At 48.5% G+C, this 14342-nt stretch overlaps 1 long non-coding RNA gene across 1 annotated transcript in view; it reads left to right on the top strand.

The window, feature by feature from the left end:
- LOC114067680 overlaps positions 1 to 14342 on the top strand; it is a 39961-nt gene that overhangs the window by 12069 nt on the left and 13550 nt on the right. Inside the window, exons 2-4 of the long non-coding RNA XR_003573448.1 lie at positions 5849 to 5952; positions 9085 to 9175; positions 9590 to 9744. This is a non-coding gene — a long non-coding RNA (uncharacterized LOC114067680). The remainder of the gene's footprint in view (positions 1 to 5848; positions 5953 to 9084; positions 9176 to 9589; positions 9745 to 14342) is intronic.

Below are 14342 nucleotides of genomic sequence, written 5' to 3'. Positions count from 1 at the left end.
TAGGTCTGGCGTGCTGGAATGGCTCGATCTGGAGTGAAACCTGCTTCAAAAAAACCTTGTCTGCATCACTAGGGGACTCTCCATCAGATCCATGCTTTATCATGGATCTGTATCACGCTGTGTTTTCTGATGAGTACTAAAGCAAACAGCCAGAGTTTGGTTCCTCCAAGCATTTCTCAGCTCCCTGGAGTCCAGATCCAGCCAAAAACACATGAAGAGCTCAAATCCATGGAGATTTGGGCCACGGAGCACAAGAAGTAGTTTTGGCTTGGACAAGTTTGGAGATATGATACAAGAATTGGCTCCAGCCAGTGTATCTGTAACAGAGCACGCCCAAGATGAGGCAGACAGAAAAATGCCTGTATTTTAGAGTCACACCAGAGGTCAGCAGGCAGCCAGGACCCAAATCCAAGGAGGGTGACAAAAATCCCCTTTCCAAGTAAAGTTCAGGAGAATTTGAGGGCACCCAGGTTGGCCTTGGGCTTGAAAAGCCTCTGTTGGGTTCTATTTGGTTGGATATGTAGAAATATACTCTTGCTTTGTCTGGGTAAGAAGAAGTGTATGCACTGTTTTATTTTGCTGGGCACAGACAAGAACAAGGATATCCCAAAACTCTTCCTCCTCTGGCTGCTGAGGAGGAGTGGGTATTGTGGCTCTGCTCTCTGGTTTTCTGCCATTCCAGCAGGCCCAGCTTTGCTGTGGATTTTTCCTCTCCATTCCCCAGCTCCTCTGCCAGCCCTGGAAGCACACACCCACTCCCTCCCTCGCTGACCTTTTGGCTCTGGAAGGGTTTTTAAAGGTCCCTCTGAGCAGCAGCTGCTGTGTGGCTTTTTGTTTTTTTGGTGTTTTTTATGATGGGTTGGAAATTAATTCCTTTTTCACTGGCGCTGGACTATCCATTCCCCACGTCACAGTGCAGAATGAGCTCGTAACTCTCTCGACTGCCTCGTGGCTGAGTTATGGGGTCTTCTGCAGCGTAGCCCAAAGGGTTTAATTTAATAGTGGATATTTGAAGAAAGCAATGGAGTTCTGACAAGTGTATGGTGCTTTTGCTGTCTGTACACTTGGAAAGTTTTGGTGGTGTTTTTTTGTTTTTTTTTTTTTTTTTTTTTTTTTTTTTTTTTTTTTTTTTTTTTTTTTTTTTTTTTTTTTTTTTTTTTTTTTTTTTTTTTTTTTTTTTTTTTTTTTTTTTTTTTTTTTTATGTTTGGCTGAAAGGTTCCTTGTTTTAAATTAAGCTCAGGACTTCTTGTCCTTTCCACAGGTTGGGGGCTGTTTTGAGTTTTTTTTTTCCCCCTTTCCTTTTTTGTTTGTCTGAAGACTGTAACCATGTCTCCATCTTCTCTACGCTCAGCATCACAAATGCTTTCCATCCTTCTTTGCCAACCATCTCCTATAGATTTCCAGTCACTGCTGTCTGTCTCCTCTGGACTGTCTCCAATTGTTCACACCGTCTGGGAGATCAGCATCCCAAACTGGACAACATGTTCCAGCTGGGGACCGCAACAGTGCGGAAGGCACGTGAGGGTAATTTGGACTTACTTACGCATGACATCGCTGCTGTGCTTTGATCCTGGTTGCCCTTGGCATGATCTTGAGCCTGTTTTTGGGGCAAGTGGGGTGAAGTGTTTCGGTTGCTGTCTGGGCCACCTGTTGTGATCTCCTTGTCACCATACAGGGGTGCTAATAAGGCCATCTGTCATAGGAACCTGCGTCTCGGATCAGGGATGCTCGGGTGAGCTAATACGAAAGGACAAAAAGTGCTGGCTGCTCGCAGGAGATAGAGCTTGTTAACCCCCCCCTGCAGATGCTCCTCTGTATACTTCCCTTCATGAGACTGTTTTAATGTGCCTGTTAATGTGCATCCTGTGCTGAGTCCCACCTTGGATGATTTGCCACGGCTTTCCCAAGTGTCTGTGTCGATGCCACGCAGGGTCCTCGTCTTGCATGTCCGGAGACTGGAGGAGCCACCAGTGACTTGGATTGAAACCCCTGCATGAGGTGTGGTTTGAGGTTACTCCCTGGCCATGCCACTGGTCCCTTTCCTGCCTGTTTAATGTTCCTTCCCAGTGGGAAGCAATTGATGATGTTGTGTCCCCTGGAGCACTCTTCTCCTCACAGAACTGTGGAGGAGCCATGGGGAGAGAAACCAGGTCCTTGCTCTTTCCTCATCCCTAGCTCTGCCTTTCTCATTTCCCCTCACAACCATCAGCTAACTCACGTGTTTTTTTTAAGGCCTAGCTTGTTTTTGGTCCTCTTAATGAGTAATAACATCTTAGTGACACTGTCCCGTGGCTTTGTTCCTTGCAGGGCAGCATCTAATCCTGTGGTGTTTGCTCAGTTGAATGGGTCACTCGTTTTACTGGACTTGCATAAGGGACATGATATGGATCTGAGGGGCTGGGCTCTTGCAAGAGGCTGATTATTGACTCACAGATTCATTTGGATTGGAAAAGACCTCTAAGATCATCAAGTCCAGCCATTAAATCAGCACTGCCAAGACCCCAAGAATCTTGGGGACTAAACCATGTCCCTAAGTGACACATCCACACGTTTTTTGGACACTTCCAGGGATGGTGATTTCAGCCCTTCCCTGGTCAGCCTGTTCCAGTGCTTGAACACCCTTTCAGTGGAGCAGTTTTTCCTAATATTTAATCTAAACCTCCCCTGGCAAAGCTTGAGGCAATTTCCTCTTGTCCTATCCTTTGTTACCTGGGAGAAGAGACTGACCCCCACCTGGCCACAACCTCCTGTCAGGCAGTTTGTAGGGAGTGATGATGTGCCCCCTGAGCCTCCTTTTCTCCAGAGTAAACAACCCCAGCTCTCTCAGCAGCTCCTCATTGGACTTCTTCTTCCTCCATCTTGACTTTGGGGTATGGAGAGCAAAACTGAGGCATCTAGCTGGGAAGCAGGACGGCAGATTAGAGTCACAAACAGGGATGGATTTGATCCCAGCCTGCCTGCTTGTAAGCCAGCCCAGCTGGAGGTGGAAGGAAGGGCAGGTCCAGCTGGAAGAGGTGAGTAGGAACCCTCAGCCTCCTGGGGGAAGGAGGGACTGAGATCCTTGAGTTGTTCTCCTCTTGTTCAGGACTGGGCCTAAATGGGATCTGACAAGCCCTGAAGACCTCACAACATTCCAGCAGCAGGGATGGAAATGCGGACTGACTGTGATGCTCTGGAGTAACTCCTTGGGTGATGCTTTGTGTAACCTCTGACTCAGTGGAAATGACCAGAGACCCTGAGAAATCCGTAGTGTTTCTCAGGATTCACCCCCAAATGAGTAAGTAAATCAGTGTAGCTGGGCTGCCTTGCCTTTAGCAGTGTATTTTAGGCAATCATCTCTTTCTGGCGTCACTTGGACGCTGTCTGCAGTCCAAACACTGACAAGTTCCGTGGGACAGCCCCCGTCTCCACCTCAAACGCGTCTCCTGGAGTCGGGCGATTAGATGAGACTCTTTCTCATCTAAGTGCTTTTTTTATCTTTCTAATCTGTGGAGGGAAGCTGGCAGATATCATCTTTGAAGGTAAGGAAAACGGAGCCAACGTTTTGTATTCCAGAAATCTCATTATTTTCCGACTAATATGCTGATTTTGGATGCTGGGGTTTGGCAGTGACACAAAGGTCATTGCTGAACAAAGCAGAAGCAGGTCCATCCTGGAAAAGGCTGCATGGGTAAAATATGCATTTTCTATGGGTGGAAAACATGAATTCTCTGGGTCATGTCAAGGAATGAAGCATGGTGGGTAATTTCCCTTTGGCTCTGACTTGATGAAAGCTTTTACAAGAGGAAAAAGTGTGTTTTAAGAAGTTACTTGATACTTATCTGTCCACAGTGCTTTTCCCAGGCTGGATTTGGGGAGGGATTATCTCAGATTTTCATTTAGTTTTGAAATCCTGGGTATTGGTTTTATAAACTAAAACCCTTTCGCAGCAGGTTGCTTGTTCTGCCTTGTTGTTTTAGCTTGATGCATAGGAAGGAATTTAAATTTCCTGAGTGGATGGGGCCCGGGCCTCGCCGGGGTAAATCGGCATCGTTCAAATATTTAAAGGCAGATGCATCAATACTGGCAGCTGAGGATCTGGCTTACTTTGATTAAAATCTGATTGAGATTACTCAGCCTTGCCAAGGGACTTGGATTACCAGTCTATAAAAAGAAGAGGAGGAGAGGAGAGGACATTAAATATAAAAATAATCCAATGAAGGACGTGGAGCTCAACTCACTGCAAATTGAACAGTAATGAAAACATCCTCCTTAAGCAGGTGGAGCAGCAGGGCTTGCAGGCAAGCAGTGGGCTTGGAGCTGGGGCTGAGGTAGAAATATTGCTCTTGGGTTTCTTGTGGGCATGGCCTCATCTTTTAAAGGCTTTTTTTTTTTTTTTTTTTTTTTTTTTTCCAAGAAGGGCCTCGCTCATTAAAAAATCCCCGAGGAAGCGTTGCGGGAGGAGATGTGGGTGACAAATCCTTCGGAAAATCCTTGCCTCTGCCTCCTCAGGAGACCTGGGCTAGTGCCAAATCTCACTAGCAAAGAGGTGATTGAAGCTGAGGAACAGAAAATCAACTCTCTTACAGATTTCAGAATGTGAAATGTGCTTTTGTCTTTAGGGCTTCTTACAGGGGCTGAATTTCAACTCTCCGCTTCCATTGCAGCATTTTTTTTCGCCCTGGCTTTTCATTCTTTTTTAAATGTAAAGAGTATTTAAGGGATGTTGTTATGCTGTGGGATCAGGCTCAATGGCCAGTGACTGATGGGGACACTGCACCAAGCCCGCTGCTTGCTGGGATGTTTCGGGAATCTGCCAAACCACTTGGCACATGTCTGGATTTTCCAAGATTTCTACAGCTTATGGTCCCTAAACCCTGGTCTAGTGGAAGGGGGGGTTGGAACTGGGTGATCTTTAAGGATCTTTAAGGAAGAGACCTAAAAGATCACCCAGTTCCAACCCCCCTGCCATGAGCAGGGGGTTGGAACTGGGTGATCTTTAAGGTCCCTTCCAACCCATTCTAGGGTTCTATGATTCCCTGTGCTCCTGTGAAGTGCTGTAGCCACACTTGGGTCCTAAACTAGAGGGTTTTGGAAGCCCCCAAACCCCACTGAGGATAGCAGATTTTCTCCCTCCTCTTTGTGGAGCATGCTGGCTTGCTGGGATGGGAAGCACATCCCTTGCTGATCTCTGGAGAGGACACGTGGAAGGAGATCTGTGGAAGTTGCAGGGCTTGAGTGTCCTTTTGTATCCAAGACAGGCCATGGTGAGCTGGATGCATGGAGAACTTCCTCGTCCAGGACCTCTCTGCAGAGACTGGAAGATGATTTGGTCACTCTGGGAGCCTGGAGAGTGGGGCTGAGTGGCCTTAAAATAGAATCCTAGAATGGTTTGGCTTGGAAGGGACCTTAAAGACCATTTTGTTCTCACCCCCCTGCCACGGAGGGGTGACATAAGCTGAGGCATCTCAGATTGCTGAGGGGAAGGCAAGGGGGTGGTTGTGGGACCTCCTGGGCAATTACACACACGGATGGTCAGAGATGCTGCCTGAGTGCCCCGGCGCTGATGCCAGTCTGTCTGGGTTTCTTTAATCAGAGAATTCAGGTCAGATGAGGATAAGATTGTGTTCTAATAAATATTTGTTAGCAAGCGCTTTCCCTTTCCCCCCCCATCCCCCTCGATATTGTTAATTTTCCTTGCAGTTACACGTGCGTTCTTCAGCTTCTGTTGCTCCATGTGTCGTGCTCCGTCACTCCGTCTCACTCGCAGCCACGGAGCGGGAGGAACACTGCCAGGGCTTCTTCTGGGAGTTCTCTCTGGTCCTGCTCCTTCCCTGGGAGTGCTCAACCGATGTGTCTTGTTTGCAGGGGGAATAAAATGCTCAGCTGTCAGCTGCTGAAAGGCCAGTCCAAGACCGAGGCAAGGACCTTTAGCTCCTTCAGCTCCGTGTGCAGGTGCCCACGCAGCCAGGGTAAGCTTTGGGCGGTGACTTTTGGGAGAGGAAGGCTGCTAAGCAGTAAAATGTGACCTTCTTGCCCTGTTTCAAAAGATGTGAGGCTTTGCTTGAGGCGTCCTTGAAATAAAGGTGGATTCCCCCCCCACCACACACCTTTCCCAGGTGCAAAACCAGTGGCTACAAACGGCCCTCTCTTTCTGGAGACGTGATTGTGTTTCCACCGGGTGTGAAACAGAGTTTAAAACCGTGGTTAATTGAAATGCACTGGGGAACGCCTTTTTTTCCAAACACATGCTCTGTTGCTGGAGACAGGATTATCCCTGCCCAGACTGAATGGCTGCAGGGAAGGTGGAACTGCAGTCAGCGCTCTCTGCAGCGCCCGGGCCCTGCGTTGGTTAACGTGAGGCTGAATTTCTGATGACTCAGAAGGGAGCTCGGCTGCCCCTCAGCTGTTTGCAGATCTGAGGATCAGTGGGGATGAACCAGCACTGCGCTGAACAGAGCTGGGACCAAAAGCCAACTCAGCCTCAAAAGTGCCCATAAAAACAAGCAAAGGTTTTTAAGGGTTCCCAAGTGTCACGTTTGCACAGGGCACTCGCAGGCAAGTCCCAGAAAAATAATAAAGTGGAAACCAGGCAGGGGTTCTTGCTGCTTGCTTCAGTTTCTTTCAGGGCCATGTGAGGGAGTGGGGGAAATCTGAACCATCTGATGTATGTTAGTAATGAGAGATATGAATGTTGTGTACAAACAGGGGCTTTACTATTGTAGGAGCTGGTGATGCTGAGTATCTTATATTTTCTGACTTATAATTCCTTCCTGGTCTGGAATCTTCTGTCAAATATTTTTGTACGCAAAGCCTGAGGAATATTTGATGGGAAAGCCCCCTTTCCTTGTGGGGCATGCCTGGAAGCCTTTGCTACCAGGTCACAGCAACTTCAGAGCTCTTGGCCCCCAGACTGGGCCAGAATGAGACAGGATCGGTAAGCAGTGGTCACTGGTTTGTGTAGCTCCATGACCCACACCTATGCCTGCAGCACCTCTGTGCTCGCTCAAGGTGTTTCAGCTCAGCTCTGAGTGATCTTCAGGCTGTTCTCTGAGTTCCTTGACCTGCTTTCTTCCCTCTGAGGTCTTCTCCTGGGTTGTGCTTGACCTGGATTTCTTCTCTCTGAGGTCTCTAAGAGTTGGACAGGGCAGCTGCCCGCACTCAGTTTTAACACCCTTTCCTTCTTGCCTTTCTCTTCCCCTGAGAAAACAGGGTTAATGTGGTTTTGGCTCCTTTTTGCCCACCCCTAATGACTTTCCAGCCTGATGGCTGATTGCAGCTGTTCCTGCCAGAGATCTTAAAGATAACGAGTTCCTACCAGCTTGATATAAATAGATGGCCAGGGAGGAGACTTTATCTTTGCCCCTCTATGCAAGAAGAGTTCAATCCTTATCAGCCCAAGAGCATCTGTGTGTGAGAGAAGGAGGAAGAGAGATGTTATGAGTGCCTGTGGGGGAAACTGTGCTTGGAGACACTATTCTACTGCATCCTGGAGAATCCCACCAACACTTCTAACTCCATGGAAATGGAGGTACTGCTTGTCCTGCTACGGGCTGAGCCCTGTGTGAGGCTTTCTGTTGTTTGCTTTCACCCCAGCCTTTCATCAGAGAATGGAAACGGTGATGTGCGTGGTGCTGCCAGCCTGACTCTGAGGAGGAAGCTCAGGAACAGGAGCCTGGCACTGGAGCAGAGGGTTGCAACCTGCTTCCCAGGGGTGGTGAGGCTATTTTAGCCTCTGCCTAGTTGATGGGACATCTTTCTGTTGCAGCAGCACTTGCTTTCCCTGGAGGATAAACCCCTGTTTCTCGGACGGGCCTCTGGCTCGTCACCCAGCTCCTTTCCTGCCCTCTTTGCCTTCTACAGTAAGCTGTTTAATCAAGGGTGCATCAAAATCCATCTGTCTACGCTGGTGTCAACAACTTGGCTTCAGGGACATTTTAAATCATTTTCTTACTGCATTCTGTAATGGATTTTGTTGCTGAGAGAATGGAAAGCAGGGCAGCAAAGGTGTTTTAATTACATCTGATTGTGGCATCTTGCAGACTTGCCCTGTCAGTTGTTTTGGCACAGCACCATTTAGAGCCTGCTTTTGCCAGCACAGGCACGTTAGCTGGGGATTTACTGATCACAGAGGAAATCATTGCTGTTTCACTCCTGACGTCATCCTGGGGCTGCGTCTTCTTTCTCCACCTTGCTCGTGTGGCACGAACTTCTTCCACATTAGAGGATTTTAGTCCTTCCTTATCGTGTCACTTGGAAGGAGTGAAAACCACAGTTGCCTGCCTGTTGTCTGAGCGTCATATCTGGGCAGAGCAGAGGGGCTTTGCTTGCTCTTAAGAACCTGTGTTGCTGCAAGGGAAACGTCCCTCTGAACCTTTCCCCAGCTCACATCTCGGTTTCGCAGCCTGTCAACGTCAAAACAGCTTCCCTTCCTCTGAATCAACCAGGGGAAGATTGAAATGATGTCTCCAGCAAGAGTATTTGGGGGAAGAAGAGGGGAACGAGAAAGGGAAAGGTCTTGCTGGGCTGGAACACCCTGATCAGCCCCATGGGGCTGGCTCAGCGAGGGGAGTAAATCCTGGGAAAGGCAGGAGTGCGGTAGGTGCAATAAAGCACGTTTTTGGAAGTGCCTGCTCACCACACAAGAGGAACTGCAGCTGGGTACATGTTGGAATGCCAAGAACTATTGTATCTGTCCATGTTTTAGGTGTATTTGCACTGACACTCAGGGCTGGTGGTTTCTGCAACGCTGCCTGTGTGTTTTCTGGAGCATTCAGCAGGTAGCAGCTCCCAGTGCGCATACTTTGACCTGCCCTCTCAAATTGTTTAACAGGCAGTAACTGTTTGAATCTAACCTGGTGTTTGGAGGAAGGAGAATCTGAGGAGGAGGAGGGCAGGGTTAGTGTCATTTTTTCTGTATAACTGCTAATACGTGCTTCCATTCTCACCAAAGCTTTTGGCTCTGATTTAATAGGTGCCAATCCACAATTTTTCAATGCTAGAGCGTGTTTGTGGTCCTGACAACACTCATCTGTGTCACTTCCTCCTCTTAAATGGATATAACCTCAGCTGCAGATTAAAAGTGCTTTGTTTGTGATTTCTAGGTGCTCTAGGCTTGATGCATCGTCTTTCGACAGACACAGGGCAAACTCTGCTCCTCCCTTCTGGCCTGGGTTGCAATGATGGATTAAGTAGGTAAGTAATAGAGTGGTAATGAGATAACCACTGACATCGAGCATTAACGTGGGAATAGATGAAGTTACCATCCAGAACTAATGGCCTGAACTATCACTGGGTTGTAATTAATGAATGTGGTGGCTGAGATTTACAAGGATATTTTAGGATGCTGCTTGCATGCAGCTTTGGGTTTTATGGCTTGGTTGGAGAGAAATCAGTTAATGCCAAGAACTTAATGAATGGGCAGAAGCTGTTCTTTGTCAGTTTGCAGTGCCCTTTTTGTGAAAGAGGCCAGACTGGCACATGTGGAGTATCTACCTTTCCATTACTTCAGGACGTAGAAGAGGGTAGGATGCTGTGGCCTCTGACTCTGGGTCACTCCCTCTTTCAGTGCAAGGTAGCTTCTAAGTCTTGTTGCTTCTGTTTTATTAGGGCAGAGTAGCAGGAGTCCTGGTGCAAACAATGCTTTTGAAGCGAACCCGTGGACAACTTTGCTTGCAGGTGGAAGAGGTTGCTGGTGACAGGAATTCTCCATCCAGGACCTCTGAAGTGAGCAAAGACAAGCTGCCTTGTTCTACCCTGTGAAGGTGGGACCTCTGGTTCCTTCTTCAGGTCTCCTCCTCCCTGTGGCTCTGTCTCCTCCATGTCACCCCCTCCCTTGCCCTGCTCTGGTGTCCCTGTGATCCACTGACCGCCTGCAGCTCTGCATGAGCTTCCTGGAGCAGGAATAGAAGTGTCCAAGCTGCACACAGGCAGTGTGGCCCTGCCCAAGATGTATCCCTGCCTGCTTCCTTGGTATGTAACCCCTCTAAACACTTCTCCATGTGTGTGTAACACTTTGGAAGTGGTTGCTAGGCTCTTGCAGAAAACACAGCAGAGCAGGCAAAATTCTTCATGGTAATTGGTAGGAATACTCCAGCCACCTCACTGCTGCCTCCCTCATCTTTCCATGGCAACACTCTCCCTACAGCAGCCCAGGTGCTTGTGGTTGGATATAGCAGGAGTTTTTTGAGCCCTCCATCTTCCAAATCGTCCCTTGGAGCATGGAGGGAACATCTGTACTTTTAAAGGATGGGCATCATGTGATACATCAAACAGCTTCCCTTGCTCTCACCATATTTCTTTTCCATGCTGTCAGAGACAGAAAATTTTGGAAACGTGCCTGAACTGAACCCTTGCATTTCTTTGGTGGAAGGAGCTGTTGCCCTGTTTTTTGTAATGGGAATGTAAAGCTGCTGAAAGAGTCCTGAATGTTCCCCTTCCTTCCCGTGGCCTCAGCCATCACACCTCTCTGTGAGCAGGAGAAAGGAGCGGGACCACACTCGCAGCATCTGTTGAGGAGGAAGACATTTCCACTTGCTGCGCCAGCACAAGCCAAGACCCTAAAACTGAGCAAAGAAGGGACAGTGTGTTAGGGATATGTACCCTCCTCCCCTGGCCTTGGGAAGTTTATTGCCCTCCACAAAGTACACAGTGTGGTTCTCATTCCTGAGCAGCCCGGGCGGGCTGTTAAATGACAAGGGAAAATTACCCAGTCTGTTCTCCAGAAGGCAAGTGAGTAGGAATTTTCCTCCAACTGATTCAGGACAAAGTTAATGTAGGGAAAGCCATTAAAATTAATGCTGGTAAACAAGGATAAAAACCAGCAGGGTTGTAAGAAAATTTGGACCAGATTGGGTTTCCCAGCTGTCGTGCTGCACGCTGTCTTAAAGGCAGTGGGCGGAGGGAGGGGGTAAGCTGAGCTCAAAAAGCTCTTGCTGGAGGGGGCTGTGAGGTTGGGGTTGGGGCATCTGGGCTTCAGTGCCACCAGCTTTGTGCTCCAGCACTTTAATCCACTCGGGCCCACTGTCACTGTCTGGGAAGCAGCGATGCTGCTTTGTGTGATGGTCGTTCCATGGGGTGTCTGTTTGACTACTCCAGTGGTAATGGGAGCACGCCCAGGTTGGGAAGAGTGAGGATTACTGGGGATGAAGGTCCACTGCACCTGGAGCAAGGCTCAGGTTTGATGCCTGGTCTCACATTCGTTAGGTACAGGCTAAAAGGGGCCCAGAGCATCCCAGGGAAAATATCCTGGCACAGGAGCTGTGTATTATAGCAGTCGTCTAGGTAAACAGCTTTTTCCAACTCCTCAGCCTACTAACATAAGCCAGTCAACTTCTCCAGGACTCCTGGCGCTGGATGTTCAACTGACTTCACACTTTGGAATAGGTCAAATCCAGCATAACCGAGCCAAAATTTCTAGCCCAAGAACTGAAGCAATGGCCCATATTTTCAGGTGACCGCTGACTTGATGTTGCTGGTGAGAAGGGAGAGGTGTAAAAGCAGTCAACCATTTCCTTGCAGTGCCTGAGAGAACTGGAGATTGTGTTTGGAAAGAAAGAAGGTAACAGTCTCATCTCTGAGCACAGCCATCTTCATTACAGATGTACAACACAGATGCCAATATCCACAGAAAACTTCCCAGTCCACCAGTCAGTGAAAACAACAGCAGTAAGATCCTTTGGTTCCTCAAGAAGTATCATATCCCTTACATATCTCCCTCATGAGGCTGTGTTTGCTCAGGTCTGAGTGGTTTTGATGGCTCTGTCCTGGATGGTCAGATTTTGCAGGGTAGGCTGGGGTTTTTGTGGAATCTCCACGCAGCAGCTCACAAAACAAAGTGAAGCTGCTGAGATTAAGGAGCTGTGATGCCTCCAGCCCAGTGCAGAGAGCTAGAGCTGGATGTCTGAAGTCATCTTCATCAAAGAGATGAGGGAGAGTCTGGGCAGGTCAAGACTGATGCTGGAATGGAAAGCAGCATGGAGGGAGGCCAAGAGCTCAACAAAGCTCTTCTTTTTGAGGCCTCATCCCCATGGGAATCCACAGGATGCCTCTGTGGGGAGGCATCAGCCCCTTTTCAACAGGCAAGCTGCTGTCAGGTTGTTGCCTCAGAGGTGGGGAACTTCCTTTTCTTTTTCATGAGACATCACCAAAGAACCAGGGTAACAGAATTATTTTTCTGTGACTATGTGAAACTTTTTTTTTTTTCATTTGGATTATTTGAAAACTAAAACTGTTCATGGGTTTTAAAATTCATGTCCCCTCCAGGTTGCTTTACTTTGTTTTGTTTCTTATTCCCTCTCCCTTATTCCTCAGAGGAAACCATCCAAACCTACACAGTGTGTTATTTCTTAAGGAAATGCAATCGTTTTCCAGTCAAACCTAGGCTAGAAATGCTTCTGGTGATTCATTTGTCTGAGAAATTAAAAAAAAAAAGCTTGGATGGAACAGAAACCAGGCTGGTTCAGGGAGAGTTTTCTTGTGTGTGAAGACCCACTTGAGCGGGGGAGTTCTTTCAAAAGCTTTTTATTGAAAAAAAAATTACAAGTTTTTACAGGCTTTGTTTGGGAGACTTGGGCTCCAGCCATTCTTTTGTTGCTGCTGCTTGTATGGTACCAAGATCTGGAGCCTGGTTGTCTTGGTCCCAGCTTGCCATGCCTGCTGCTTTGAAGGGTCACTGCTTCTGCAGGGTGGGATGGGTGGGCTGGTGGTGATGCCACCTTTGCCTTGGCCACTCTTTGTACCACAAGTCTTTCCAAAGAGCAAGGGTCACGTGGGTGCAGAGCTGCCTTGAGTGCAGCAGGAACCTCCTGCTATCACATGGTGAGGGGTCCAAGCCCTGCAATCGTTGTTAGGATCTGCTCAAGCTCCTTACAACCAACAACCCCTTTCTGAGGTTTCCCAGCATCCAGCAGGGTTCAGAGCCAGGCACCAGGAAGGCAGATTCAGTGGCAATAACCACCACAAGTGGTTGCCCCTCCTTTAAACCAAGCCTGTTTAATGATGTGCTCTTTGAGACATAGCTTTCCGTTCCCTTTGGCAACAAGGAGATGTGGGAAACCCCCAGGCAATGACTGAAATCAGGTGAGCTGGTATGTCCCATCCCAAGAGTTATCCTGGGTTTTGGGGGCTGCTCTTATCATCTCTGTGGGATGTCCCAGAGGTAGCAGGATTGGGGGCAAGGAAACAGGGCTGGCTGGAGGGGCTTGGACAGCAGGGATGCTCCATGGGGGGACAGGAGTGCTGGCACGTGCTGGTGTGACCGGGAGTAGAGCACGATGCGGGCTGGATGGAAGAGAACACCACTCCTGTAGTGACTGCTCTTCAAGCTGCCACCTCTGCTGTGTAGTGCTGGCCAGATCCACAGTGTAACTGCTCATCTCCAGTCCCTGCCTCCCCTGTGTCCCATGTGCTGTTTTTCCTATAAATAGTCCAGTGGGAAGCCGCAGAGCCACCGCAGATGGCCCCCGGTTCCCCGTGCAGCCTTGTGTGAGATCCCAGATAGGAGCTGTCAATTCCTTGCCTCGAGCCACCCATGAAACCTCATTAAAAGTGGTGTCCTCTTCCTTAACCCCCATCACTTCCTCGCTTCCCACTCCGACTCGCCTGCATTCAAGCACCCTTATTAAACATGCACTTCCAAGCAAGGTGCGCTGACTTTCCCTTAATTGAGGCATAATAATTAGAGCATTAACACATTAGGAGGGTGAGACAGCATGTTTAGCTTTTGTGATTAATTATCTGAGGATTGTAATAAGTTGTTAAGACATTAATTACTCTGGCATGTTTATTGCTCTTTATTGCAGAACAGACACTTGGTAGCTGCAAGTGCTGGTTCGTCTGGCAGTGGAGTGAGAAGGGGGCTGGAGGGAGGAGACCACCTACCCACCCACAGTGAGCTGCTGCTGGTGGGGACAGGGCAGGGGCATCCCCTGGCTGTGCCTTGGTGACCAAAACAGGTTTCTTTCTAACAGATGGATATAGAAGTGATATCTAAGTCCCTCAGGACAATCCAGGACCTGGAAGGTCCTTTCTGATCTTTTCACCTGGATTTTTCTCCTCTTTCAAATGAAGTGTTTGCTTCCTGGTGGTTTGAGCTCCCCCTCATTGGGCTCTTTGTGTTGCCAGGTTTGGTCAGTGTGGCTCAGTCTCCCTCTGGATCTTACCAGGAGGGTAAGACAGGCTGAAGTTCAGAGTGTCAGCAGTGGGCAGGGAATGAACCAGGACTCCAGTGCCCTCCCTTACCCCTCCATTGGATGAATTTTCCTCTGGATTTTTGGAAAGTAGGTTGGGGAAGGGTTTGGAGAGGTTTGGGTTGATATAACCTCCTCTTCACACAGCAAGGTGCTCTGTGTCTCCTAGATAA

This window comes from Empidonax traillii, unplaced genomic scaffold (assembly GCF_003031625.1).
Source record: "Empidonax traillii isolate 1590-97213 ecotype Southwest subspecies unplaced genomic scaffold, ASM303162v1 scaffold955:size226526, whole genome shotgun sequence".
In the NCBI taxonomy this organism is placed as follows: Eukaryota; Metazoa; Chordata; class Aves; order Passeriformes; family Tyrannidae; genus Empidonax; species Empidonax traillii.
The sequence above is the reverse complement of the archived record's forward strand: the minus strand, read 5'-3'. Positions and strand labels throughout refer to the sequence as shown.